This window comes from Euprymna scolopes, chromosome 28, assembly GCF_053919585.1.
Source record: "Euprymna scolopes isolate OS-2025 chromosome 28, ASM5391958v1, whole genome shotgun sequence".
Classification (NCBI taxonomy): domain Eukaryota; kingdom Metazoa; phylum Mollusca; class Cephalopoda; order Sepiida; family Sepiolidae; genus Euprymna; species Euprymna scolopes.
The window spans coordinates 49,104,519-49,119,518 of record NC_136509.1 but is presented as its reverse complement, the minus strand read 5'-3'; the positions used below and the strand labels follow the sequence as shown (position 1 = coordinate 49,119,518).

Sequence of the window (15,000 nt, the reverse complement as noted above, 5' to 3'; positions counted from 1 at the left end):
TATATATATACATATATATACACGTATGTATATATACACGTATGTATATATATATATATATATATATATATATATATATATATAGATATACACGCACGCCCCCCCCCCATATATATATATATATATATATATATATATATGAAAAATTTTGTTCAGGCATAGACTGAAGTTTATTTGTACGTAATTGTATAGTTGTATTGCAGAAAGGATTGTGAATTATATTGACGATTGAGTGAGTGTGTGTGTGTGGGGGGTTCGTTCACTCTCAATATATATGCTGGCATTTTCTTGTGAAAACTCTTTAAAGCTTAAATTTTAGATATTTTCCAGTATCAAAATTATGCAATGGGTTTTGATCAAAATTGGAATAAGGGTTTCTAGACATAAAGTTTAGCATCATTATATTTTGATCGTGTTTACAGTCAAGGTTTTCTACTCTTTTGACTTCCAGTTTACAGACAGGACGACGATGATAAGCAAGATATGGTCCTTTCTGATTAGTGATTATCTTTCTTCCTTATAACGTGAATGCCCTTTTTCACCATGTTAAGTAAGAATACTTTTCTTATCAGCTTAGCCCTGCCTAATTATCCACCCAATTAAACCGCAGAAACCGGAAGTCAAATGATACTATAATCTTAACTATACTCGCGTACTTCATTTACCCGTTCTGGAACGGTTATGGTTCTAGTAGCTTTTGTATGTAACACATGTTTAAGTGTTGGTATGTGTTTCCCATTCTCGATTCTTATTTTGTGTGTTTACGGCTTTGTGAACTTTGACATTTTTACAGCCGGCGGACGGACAAAATGGTTGTTTACGAGATGCTATTAAACACTGTTGGGTTCAAACAAACAGCGACGTTCTTAATGTGCGACTAATAACAATCAAGAAAACGTCTTCCACATCATAGTGCAATGGCGTTGTTCACCATTGATTACGAAGGCCCTAAGGGATAATTCTTTTGTAGCAAAGTTCTTTTGTGGCGCATGTTTATAACGAAATGGAATACCAAACTAATTTATCTATCTATCTATCTATCTATCTATCTATCTATCTATCTATCTATCTATCTATCTATGCCTAAGGTGGCTTCCTTCAGTCTGGACAAACGATAGCTATCCACCGCGCGTGGAATTTTTTTTGGCAAGCGTTACGTAATCTCCAACCACATCTCTCCTAAGTCGACATTGTTAAATGCCAGTGGAAAGTGGAGGTTCAGGACGACTGAAAACAATGCCGAGATAAGCGGAAAGCACATACAGCGCCTAGAATTCCCAAATGGTCACCCACCTGGTACTAGCAAAGCTCAACGTTGCTTAACTTCGGTGATCTGACGAGAACCGATGTGTCAACGTAATTATGCCGTTTATATCTATGTATATATTAGTGTTAGGACGATTAATCGGAATCGGAACCGGGAACTGAAAAAAATCGGAACTTTTGGGAGTATCGGAATCGTAAAAAAAAAAAAAAAATGTGCCTATTTTCCGATGCAAAAAACGATTCTTTTAAAGTGAAATCTTCTATTGTCGACATTAATGCTAAAATAATAAATATTTGTTGATTTCAAACTATCATTAAAACTAAAATGTACAGATCACCCCCCTACACACACAAATGTGGTTTTCTGGTTGAGAAAATATATGCACATTTAACATCTGTTTTAACGGTAATCGGAAAAATAATATCGTTTTGTTATTTAGGTATAAGGTATATTTAGATATTTATAAAGAAAGGAATCAGTATTGCTGATTATATCGTAATTGGTAATTTAGCACAGAATCAGTAATTGTATCGGAATCGGAAAAAAATATTGGAATCGTCCCATCACTACTCCATATATACAGGTATATACTCCATACTCCATCTATTGCAACCAGAAACAGAAAAGATGTTTCGCAGAGGCGATAAGACAATAAAAAAACCCAAAATGGAAAGACTTCGTAGTCTTCAGTAATAATAAGAATACTGATATGCCGGCAAATACTCTCTCTCTCTCTCTCTCGCACACACACAAACACACACGCACGCGCGTACACACGCACACATACACATATACATATATGTATATACGTATGATTTTTTTTATAAACTGATTTCTTACTAACATTTTTTTATTTGGGATATTTTAATAAACTTTTATGGAGCTTTATTTTATTTTCAGCTGACATTTTGGATTTTATTATATCCAAATTACACATCGGATTACGTTGATGATAGATTTTGGACCTTACGGAGCACAATTTCATTGGATTTATTGATTTTATTTTAATTTTACTATAATCCATCACACCTAAGATTACAATCTCTTCATTGTGGGTCTTACGGACTACAAGTTCATAAACATTTTGATTAAAAAAAAACACCCCAAATTTTTGTACTACAAACTTGAATTCCAGATTCTTACTTTGGTTTCACAGATTACTATTTCATTAATTATTCGATTGATTTTTCATCTATTATTTTATTGAACATGTTTTTTGTTTTACAAAAGAGTTTCCTAATTTTTATATAGTTTAAAATTTAAGCTAAACAGTGATGCATCTTTTACTAATGCCTAGTCTCTGATAAAATAGCTATTCTTTGAAAATCCATGGATTTAGGATTTTTCTTTATTATAATTCATTATTTTAGTTAAGTTTCAATGAATTAATAAATATTCTAATTTATTCAATTTTTATTTTCATCATCAATTTTTCTTGTTCCTGTATATATATATATATATATATATATATATATATATATATATATATATATATATATATATATATATACTAATAGAGACAGATAGTTTGCTTGAAGCATTGTTGGTAAATAGATATGGAAGAGTAAAGAAGGCTATAGCAATGCAGGAAACCGGCTGTTGTATTGACGTGACTTATGAACAAATATAGAAAAACGAAAGAAAGTCTTATTTGTTTTGTTATTTTATTTACTTTCGTGTACCCATTTATTTTTTCTAGATAATCATGATACAAATCAGTAAAAATGAACTTACTGTTTGATGTAACCGGAGTGGTAAAGGTTTTAATATTTCGAGACAAATCCCCTTTTCAAAAGAAAAGGCGCCAAAGAATGTTTCGAAAAAAGAAAAAAAAAAAAAAAAACGCTGAAATATCGTGAGGCGGAGATGGATGTGGGAACGGGGCAACTGCAAAGCAGAAATGGGTTTATGCATCGGTTTCTATATATTTTTTTTACTATAGACATTTCCATTTTTTATTCATTTATAAATCTGTTTAATTTAATCTTTTTATTTTGTTTTTAATTACTTATTGATTTATTCCTTCCCGTTTTTTTTTGTATTAACGAATGAGATATCGGTTATAATTAAAATTCTTACCGGAAGTAATGTTGTGAATCCGTAATGGAAACAGTATTTAAACCTTTTAAGTTTTTGTGTTAGGCTGTGTGCGTCAATAAAATATTCTGATCTTATTTTTTATTATTATTTGTAACAATGGGTTCATATATTTTTATTACTATAGACATTTGCATCTTTTATTTGTTTATTTATTTGTTTAATTTAATCTTTTTATTTTATTGGTCCCCGACAATGGACTTAGTCATTTCTTTTTTTTTTTTTTTTGGTGCATAACTCAATTTTACACACGCTAAGGCCTAAAACAGCCCCGTTTCTTCATTTTCGCCAGAATTTGACGACCCCTGAGTACTTTTGGGGCTAAATGATGGGGTAGATGTTGAACTTAGTCATTTTTTTATGCTTCCATTATGCTTTAATTATTTCTTAGTTATTACAAATTAAAATTTATGACTAATTTTAATTTAGTTTTTCTTTCGTTGTAAGTTATAATGTACACTTTACAAAAACATAATGTGCACATGTTACTTATCCTGTTACCTAGAATACATATTTCATACTTCATAAGTTCAATAGTTTAATTTAGAAAACACACACACATACACACATACACACACACACACACACACACACACACACACATATATATAAATATATATATGTATATACGTCAATGACGCTCACCTACCCTTTTTAAATATCATTACTTAATTTAGCTCAAAATTTAATGTAGAGAAATTCTTTTCTCTAAATTTCCATATTCAACATATTTTAAAGTTTTATTTTTGTGGGGTGAGTGCATCCCTTAATGGTAAAGTTTACAAAAAACATGTTACCGATTATATATATATATATATATATATATATATATATATATATATATATATATATATATATATATATATGTATATAACCAATAATGTTAGTAAACACACACACCCACTCACATACACACACACACACATATATATATATATATATATATATATATATATATATAATTATAAAACTCAAATGACCTTGTAACGATGTATGTAACCCACTTTCCGGTTTACGACATCCAGTTGCGCATGCGCGCATGACCTGCGCACTGAAATATTAAGGTTATTATTTCGAAATTATTATTTACATGGGAAGAGTGGGGTTTAAAATAACTTAAACGTAATACAGAAATGAACGATGTAAAAAAATAGCAGACAGTATTAACAATTGTTTATTTGGATAATTTTAACGCGAAAAAGAACAAAAAACAAAAGAACAATTGGGACGCTGAAATATTAACCTTATTATTTCGAGATTATTATTTAACATGGGAAGAGTGGGGGTTAAAATAACTTAAACGTAATACAAAAATGAACGATGTAAAAAAAAAAAATGCAGATATATCAAAATTTGAATTTAACTATAATAAGTATTATGGTATCTGTTCAGTGCACATTTACCTATAAGTATGGCCAACCACTTATAATTCAGTAACTGTAAATTAAAAAAAAAAAGTAATCAATTATAATAAACAGAACGACTCATAGAAATCTATCTATATTCTTTTTTCATTTTAATATACTGTCATAGAAATGTTTCTGGTATGTCAAAATAAAAACCTATTTTCTTTACGTCACAAGTGTCACGCTCATACATGAATTCTATAGCTAATATACCATACTGGCCCAACGGGCCACGGGTAGTCTAGTATATATATATATATATATATATATATATATATATATATATATATATAGAGAGAGAGAGAGAGAGAGAGAGAGCTACAAGGTCAGATTCTGAAGTCTTGGTTTCGAATCTCGCGAGATTCAGTAAATAACGAATCATGCGCGCTCCCTCTTCCGCATTAAAAAGAATAATCATGCGTGATAGTATTATATATCTATACACAGCCACCATTCTCCGATGCATTGAATACAGTTGCTACATATGGGCCGGCGCATCAGCCAATCTCTTTATTGGACAGAGTCCAAAAAAAAAAGAGTTTTCAATTTAATAAGTTCCAAACGGTCAAGTAAACTCCAATCACAATGTTGTATCCTTGTACTTGTTTTACAAGTACCTTAATACAATGTGCTTTGATAATCTTGAAGTAATGGTGCCTCCTAAAGGTAAATACCCCAAACAAAACCGACAAGCAGCAAAATCTCACACCTTCATTTTGGAGGTTTCCCGACTTCGATATTTTCTTCCCTTAAACTGCTGGACTGTATGTGACTTTATCTCTGTGTGTGTGTGTGTGTGTGTGTGTGCGCGTGCACGTGTGTGTGTGTGTGTGTGTGTTTGTGTGTGCGTGTGCGTAACGGTCTCTACCAAACTCTCTCTTATTTTTTGGTCTACAGACTTAAAATGTGATAAGCAGGGGATTTGGACATGTAAAATAAATGCGATTTGTTTTATAGCTCGTTAAAATAGCTAGTAAGGGGTACAAAATTGGAAAAATAATTAAACTTAATTTGACATGGGTAAGTCGATTAAACCTGTTACTTCTACGCATGCGAAAATATACATTTATATGTTAAAGTAGCTAATTTTTACTATTCCTTCTGCATCTGCCGATAGCTCAAATGGTAACGACTAAGGCTGGACCGGCAAATGTTTTGGTTTCGATTCTAGCTGATAACTTCCAATCATTTTTTTAACCTTTGAAATCATTACTATGTATTGAGTACAATATAATATTCACTAGAAAATTGGCTCTATAATTAAAATACGGCTGCATGAATTATAAGATCATATTTGAGCGTATTTTACAACTGGATCACGCCGAGGCCACTACTATATATTGAGTATAATATAATAATCAATAGAGAATTTGCTCTATATCGATAAATACGAAATCTGCATGAATTAAAATATCATATTTAAGCGTATTTTATGACTGGGAAACGCTGAGCGACCTGCTAGCATATATATATATATATATATATATATATATATATATATATGTATATATATATATGTGTGTGTGTGTGTGTGTGTGTTTAGTGGGTACCAAATTGATTAAAGGGAAACTTATTCCCAACTCGCATTTAGGTAAAAATGCATTTTCGCATAAATAATTGAATTAATTCAAAACGTATCGCTAACAAAAACAAATAAAACATCTACATAAAAACGCGATACATTTAGTAGTCGTGCGAGGTAGTCGCGTGGTAGAGACTTAGGCTTCTTATCATGGGGTCCCGATTTCAAATCTCGCTAGATTCAGCCATTCTGATGAGTCGTAGACGACGAAATACGCGTCTGTGGATACTTATATTTAACAAAAAATAATATATATATACCGTTCCCCATTTAGGGGGCATCAAATTGGTTAAAGGGAAAATTATTCCCAACTCGTATTTAGGTAAAAATGCGCGTTCAGTTGAATTCATTCAAAAAGTATCGCTAGCAAAAACAAATAAAAGCATAAATTCTATATTAAAAATGAATGCAACTTAGTCGTGAATATACCAGCGACTTTAAAATGGTTAACTAATTTGGATATTCTTTTAAAAAGATACATTTTTTTAAAATTCACTGTGCGTTTTTCTGTTTTCCTATTGGATGATTAGTTTCATTTCACGATTACGCACAGTTTAATTTGTGCATATTTTCTATATTGTGCCTAATTACATAACATTTTAGAGCTAATATCTATATTCATCCCTAGCTGTGAAACAGTCTCAACCAAACTACTTTGAAAATTTTTCGTCTACAGACATGAAAACTGATATATCCGAATAATCGGACCTGCAGAACAAAATCGATTTTTTTAGCCGAAAAAAAAAATAGCTGCTAAGAGGTCAAAATTGAAAAATTTGAACATGGCAGGTGTAGTTCGACGTAATTTATGTGCTCTACGCATGTGCAAATATGCATTTATAAGGCAAGCTCTCCCAAATTATCCAGGCCATCCACAAGAAACGTCATCCCCAGAAATCGGTTCCATTTCTAAAAATATAGATACTGTTTTCAGTTATGTATTTATATTGACTGCGATACTGTGCTAACATTAATATAAGTCACTCGATGAGGTTATATGTATCCTTAACTCTTTCCCTCTCTCCCTTTTTCTTTCTCTCTCTCTATCTCTCTCTCTTTCTCTCTCTCTCTCTATATATATATACTATATTAATTGAAATTTTTTATTATATATATATATATATATATATATATATATATATATGTGTGTGTGTATGTGTGTGTGTGTGTGTGCATGCATAGAGAGAGTTTTGGAAACAAATGCATTACTTTTTGGAAAACATAGAAAAACACTTCAGATTCAAAATTCGAAATGCATCATTTACAGGATCGTTAGGCAGATCTAAGTCACTCGTGACTTGATCGCTATTGTAATTCGATTTATTGATTAATTGATTAATTGGTATCTTTTATATATTTTTAAACAAAAAAAAAAAAAAAAAAAACCCGAATCACATTCAGTGAAATCTGGCGATCTCGCAGAAAACGCATAAAACATCGAATTATAAATTTCATGCGCCGTTATTGGTAAGTATCTGAACGAGGCGTGGTCTGTAAAGTTTTGAATGTACTCGTCAATTTGTGGCATTCCGATAACATGTATTTGAAGATATGCAACATGAATTTCGATAATACAGCTATTATTGATCAAATTATGGAGTTTTGTCTTTCCTTTCGAAAAAGTGTCAAAATTATCTCGAACATCCTATACATGTGCATTTTCCTTATAAAAAATATTTACTAAATAAAATCCATTCATTTAAAAAACATTTGGATGTTAACAAATAAATCATCATTAGAGCTGTGACAACAGCATATTCTTTTCATTGTTTTGACTCATGAGTATATATCCGTTAATATCTTATATGCTTTTATATAGATTGATGTGGTTCTCGATAGATTGACTGTGTCTTACCGTGTCGGATATATACTTTTGAGAGTCAAAAAAATGAAAAGAATATTCTGTTGTCATGGTCCTAATCATCATTGACTATAATTTTTATAGATAGCGATTATTTCCTTATTTTTCGACATAGGGCGATAATTAGATTAACACACGTTCCATGAGATTAACGAAGTTAAGCAACGTTAATATTGGTCAGCAATAAATGGGTGACTATATGTTGTAGGCAACAAATCCTTTCAAAGTCCAATTCATATACAAATCAATTGTATTCAAATAAATATGTACGGTTTAAGCAGAAAATGCACAAACGATGGTTGATATGCCGTAAAACTCAAACAACAACAACAACAACGCCATCTCATGTCCAATCCTTCCTCATTGTGTAAGTGGGTGGCAAGATGATAGTGTCATAGCTATTTAGTTAAAGGGGCTTTGGTGAAAATCCAGAAGGAGGCAATACAAGGATTCGCTGTCCTACGGTCGTTTATCTCTCTGCACCTGCTAATAAAGAAGTGTCTAGTGCGAAAATGTAAATCGATAGGATAAAGTAATAACATTGTTTTTGCACAATTCCTATATATATCCTGGAACTAACCTTCCCCGACTTCGCATGTAACCGCTGAGACTTGCTATTCTTGGTGTCCGGTAACACCTTGCGAAATTGCATACAGTAAAACCTCAGGATACGGTATTAAAAATTAGTAACAAAATACAGTACAATAAATAATACACATGTATATAATCAAATAACATTATAAATACCAATGTATGGCGGAGCAAATACCGTAACCAGGGGCCGGAAAAACATCGTATTCCACAACGTAACCTGAAAAAACGTTTCATAGGGTCACCGTATCCCGGTGTTCTACTGTATTAACGAATAGCTGCAACCAACGAGAAGGACTTAATACAGACCAGACAATCCGGAAGTAGGATTTTCATGAGTTCTATATGAAAGTGCACTCCACTTAACAGTAACAACGACAAACGCAACCACAACAATAACAATATAGTTATTGACAAGACGGACTGGCAACGTGGGTGGGCCAAGTTCGAATTCAGTTGTTCTACTCGAACACTATTCATTTAGAGATGTTGGCAACCTTCACGTGGCTCCTACTGTAAGTGCCCGATGTCTCTAAAGAAAGAATTCTAACTAGAAAGATATCGGGGATACGAATATCAACAAAAAATTATTTAATTTAAATATGACGGCAGTACAACTACAACAAATTTGTGGGTTTGAAAAAAAAAAGCGTTCTTTACTCCTATTAGCAAATATACGCCGAAATTTGTCTCGGACATCCTGCACATGCAACTTGACTGAATTTTTCTATTACTTTTCTTTATTTAAATACGTTAGAACTCCGGGATACGGTGGTCCAGGAATAAGATGACCTCAGGATACGGGTTTTAAAGGTTACTGCGGAATACGATGTTTTCCGGCCCCTAGTTACGGTATTTACCCCGCCTTGCAGTGTTATTTATAATGTTATTTGATTATATACTAATTTAAATATTTACTGTATAAAATTTTGTTTAGGCCCCCCCCGCCAGACAGCGATTTGACCTTACAATCCAAACCATGAAACAGATTAATGCCGTATCCCGGGGTTTCACTTGCATTACAAGAAGGTTGGTTGGTTGTTTTTGTTTTACGGCATATCAATCCTTTTCGGATTATTTAATGCCGAATCCAAAGATTTTGAAGAAAAATCTTTTTTAATAGAATATATTTGTTGTTTTCACGTTGGTTTCTATTTAACCCATAGTTGGAACCCTAACAGGTACTACCACTCCGGGTCAGAGTGGACCTGGGAGCAATGGTAATTAAAGGGTGGCTCCACACTCCCCAAAGCCCACAAGCTGGGGCCTCACCACTGGATATAGTTTAAGGTCATATCCAGGACCCCCATTGAGGGACTTTTACCCTCTGCAGGGGGGCAGTCGGCGTATTCTAATGCCCCACCGACAGGGCCACATTACAAGAAGGATATTGCATAACGGTAAAATTAATAGCTCTAACGAAACAGTTTTGCACCACTTTTATGCCCCCATTCCACCCTTACGAAAATGAAACGTAACACATCAAAATAGTCATTTAGTTTAAAGCATGCTTGTTTAACATTAGCTTGTAAGAGCCTTTTTATGATCTTAACGGCTTAGCTACCGTTAAATACGCTTAAGGTGTACGATATTGTTTTGAACATAAGCAGGGGTATATATAAATTTAGTTGGGGCGGGTCTGACAAATTAACACTGCTTGAGATATAATGAAATTATTTAATTTCCAAAACACATGCTTTGCCCTTTCCAGTAAAAATTACGAACTTCCATTACGAAAATTAAAAGTCATTAAAAGAGTCATTTAGTTGAAACCATATTTATCTAATATTATTTAGGTTTTTGTATTATGCTAATTACTTGAAATTTATAAAACAATCTTCTGTAGACTAACGTAAGATTCGAACCAGGGTATGGCAAGTGTAAAAAAAATTAAAGTCACGGATTTTAACGAACGACGACGAAAGATATTTACATTTAACAAAATTCCCCCCCACCCAACCTCTCTCTCCCTCCACCTTTCTACTTTCTTAGTAATGTATACTCTTACTATTACTCTTTTTTATCAACCAATCAGATGTTGCAATTTGCATACTAACAAACTCGCACGACGCCGTAGCATTTTAATAGTCTATCTATTATATATATATAAAAGTGAACGTGTGTATGTACATTTTCCTATAACTCTGTCAATTTTAAGTCTACAGACACGAAATTTGATATACAGGGTACTGAGATTTGGGAAAATCTTTGTAATCCGTTTTCAGACAGAAATTTGGCTGTTAAGGGGTAAAAGTTCAACGATTTGACCTTTGAGAACTCTACCAAACTCCTTCGCCAATTTTGGGTCTAAACACTTGAAATTTTAGATATAGGTTCCTTGGACATGGATCTAACTTTATAACTTGATTTGATCCGAAAGCAATAAATATTAAGGGGTGATAATAGGGGTCATAGTTAAAAAAATTGTCCGCTTTTTAAAATTTTTTTTGGCTCAACATAACCTCCAAACACCCGGGCAACGCCGGGCTGAAATACTAGTATATCTATAAAAGTGAAATTGTGTGTGTGTGTGTGTGTGTGTGTGTCTGTCTGTCTGTCTCTGTGTGTACATTTCCCTTCCGAACTACTCTGTCAATTTTCAGTCTACACACTCGAGATTTGACATAAGGGTTATTGAAATTTTGAAAAATCTTTTTAATCGGTTTTCAGCCAGAAATTTGGCTGTCAAGGGGTCAAAGTTCAGCGATTTGCCCTTTGAAAACTCTACCAAACTCATCCGCCAATTTTGGATCTAAACACTTGAAATTTAAGATGTAAATTACTTGGACATGGATCAAACATTTTAATTTTATTTGAACCCAAAACAATAAATGCTTAAGGGGTCAAAATTGGGGTCAAAGTTAAAAAAATGACCTCTGCGGTCTCTACCAAATAACACAAAGTGTATTCAGAGATTAAGCAAGCTTTTTAATCCGTTTTTGGCCGAAAATTTCGCTGACAAAGGGCTAAATATCAAAAGATGTGTCCTTTGCAGTCTCTAGTAAACTATTCAGCCAATTTTGGGTCTAAACATTTGAAATTTTATATAGAGGGTATTCAGACATGCAGCAAGCTTTTTAATCCGTTTTTGAGCGAAAATTTGGCTGCCCAGAGGTCAAAGTGGAACGAGTTAACTATTGCAGACTCTACCAAACTTCTCCGTCAATTTGGGTCAAAGTTTGGGCCCCTGGTTACGCTATTTGCTCCTCCTGATGATGTTATTTATAATATTATTTGATTATGTACATGTGTATTATATACTGTGCTGTATTTTTTTTTTTACTAATTTTTAATGCCGTATCCCGGGGTTCTACTGTATATGCTTGTGTGTCGTCTACATTATATTTCTCCAAGTCTGACTGTTCGTTCCACTCGGATATTACTGAGCCGACCTGGCTGAAGTTTTGTATGTTTTTTTCCAATGATGATAAGGAGCATCGAACTATTATGAATACCGTTTATGAATATTTAAAGATGAATATGTATTAACACGGATTAGTCACCGCAATATTATATTATATTTATATTATATTATATTATATTATATTTATTCTATGATTTTTTTCGGAAAATACTGAGTCAATCTGGTTTATTTTTTATGAACGTTTGGGTAATTTAGCAGAGATGCAAACAAACAACTACACGAAAAATAAATATACAAGAAATAAATGTTACCGTAACTAATAAAAGTTCATTTTATACCAAAATAAAAGTTCATTTATTTTGGTATTCAAGTAGTTTTTATTGCTCTTTATTCAATCTCAAAAATTCAGTTTTTCCGAGTGGATTTGAACCTCCCCCCCCCCCCCGCAAAAAAAACTGGTTCCATCTTCTTTTTTGGAAGGATCAAACCTCGTTTTTAATGTTTTTTTTTGTCATTTTTTACGAGTGTACCCAGCGTACTATAAACACCCCAACTTCCCCATGTTAAGAACGGCTTTTGAGGTTGGTGGTATTTATTTCTAAACCCGTTCTTAACATGGGGAAGTTGGAGGTGTTTATTCTGAAAACCGTTCTTAACATGGCGAAATTGGAGTGTTTATTTCGCAAGCCGTTCTAAACATGGGGAGGTTGAGGTGGTTATACTACGCTGGTTACTGTCATAAAATACCCCCCCCCAAAAAAAAAAAAAAATTCAAAGAAGTGACGACCATAAACTTTGAATTCAAAACGAGGCTTGCTTCTTCCAAAGAAGATCCCGCAAATTTGTTTTTAAATCCGCTCGGAAAAACTGAACTGAAATGTAACATTTATTTCTTGTATTTATTTTTTATTTTTTGTATAGTTGTTTGTTGGCTTCTTTGCGAAATACTCACCTTTGTTATAATAAGATAAAGCGAACTAAGTGTTATGGTATCCGTTCGATGCACAGTTTGGAATTAATAGGTTTGTATTGAACGCAAAAATGAGTACAAAGCTAACCATATTCAACCATCAATTTGGCATAAAACACTAATTCTAAGTCAACCGTCCATAAGTTATGCCTATTTTTAATGAGTTAAAATCTAGTTATATTCTTATTTTGCAAAATTTTATTTTATGAAAAAGGAGGAATTCATATTAAAATGAATCCGATTAGAAATCCAGTCAATTAACAAACGTTTATTCAGATTTTCTTAAATGCGAAGATTATCTTCAGTTTCAATCGTTTTAATTTTTCTTAATCTTAAAGAAAAAATCAATAATTTCGTACTTGTGACTTTTAATTTGTCTATTACAACTCGTGTTCATTTCATGTTTCCCGCCATGTCTAATTATCCATCAATAATTCCATCTGACGCTTAACAGCGTTCAACCGCAAAACCACCGGTACAGATCCATTATTCGAGGCCAAGGGCGTAATAGAAGATCGTAAATTTTTACTGGAAACGCTAAACATATGTAATAAACAGCTTTATTAAGTCTTGAGCATTTTTGAAATAACTTCTTCCTTGTTAACTGTGGTATGTTGCTGGTCTTGTGCATTTCTAGGAAGTCCACTCTCCAAGACTTTGCCTTCTCAAATTATATTTATATTAAAGACTATCAGGGAGAACCGACGTTGACCGGAATTCAATGAGGATCAACAAATGCTCAACCCTCCTATACCTTTATTGTTATCGAAATGGTGAAATCGCACATTTTTTAATGTAGTCGATTGATTGTCTGCTCTAGTTAGGGACCCTTTCCACAGTGTACAGGAGGGAAACTTCACATGCAGTGACGTAATCTACAATACAATGTAGTCTACATTGCACTGTAGAGAATCTACTGTTGATTTTATAAAATTATCTGTAGATAATGATTTCACTTAAAGTTTAAGATACAAAAGTCAAGTATCATGGTTCAGTTGTGCTCTAAACAAACAAAAAATTCATTTCGAACGCGCCCTTGTCTAATAAAAGAATCTGCAATTAATTTTTTTAGGCTGAACCTTTCTGCTTGTGCGGTCATAAAACTTCATAAATGCATATGTGATGTCAAGTTGTATAAATTTTGGTAAAAATCAGACTTCCTTCTTTAATAGGACTTTTTTTGATTATCGATTTTCGATACTTATCAGGCGCATTCTGATACAAAATCTACGTAAGAACACCCCCAGACACATCAAGTAGCTTCGTGTTAAATTTCCAAAACATCGGCCCAGCTGTTTCCGAATCCATAGGAAACGAACTTGCACACACACAGAGTTCGTTTTATATAATAATAGATAGAGATAAGTTATACATAAAAAAATGCATAACTAGATTAAAAAAATTCATTTGCTTGTTTATTATAAAACGCAAAGGAATGTGCGAAAGCCCAATTGAATAGAGGGAGAGGGAATTGATTACTTTGATGGGCAAATAACGCCACCTGTTTTTTATAACTAAAACGAAGTGTTTATAACAGCAATCCCGCTTCTTTTTCGACGCAAATACTGTGTGAACTAATTTATTCCCATGCGTTACCATCTTCTTCCGTGAGAGCAATTATTTACGACCAATCACTGCGAAAACACAAAAAACAAAAAATAAATAAATTAAAAAAAAACTGACAGCAACATATTTTCTTGTCAATGGATGTGTCCTATCGCCTCATTATTTTTTGTAAGGATACGATATTTCATTTGATTATTAAACATAAAATATTTACATCTGCTTCAGCGAACCGACCAGACAAACAGTTGCATCTGTTTATTGGCTTGTTTGCCTATTATTTCCAACCGGTGCTTTCA

The 15,000-nt window shown here is 32.9% G+C and overlaps 1 protein-coding gene and 1 pseudogene across 2 annotated transcripts in view; both read right to left on the bottom strand.

Moving 5' to 3' along the window:
- Positions 1 to 15,000, bottom strand: part of LOC145249599 (cadherin-like and PC-esterase domain-containing protein 1) — an 837,303-nt gene that overhangs the window by 369,662 nt on the left and 452,641 nt on the right. The gene's annotated exons all lie outside the window — the stretch shown is intronic.
- LOC145249954 (5S ribosomal RNA) lies at positions 1,257 to 1,373 on the bottom strand (annotated as a pseudogene).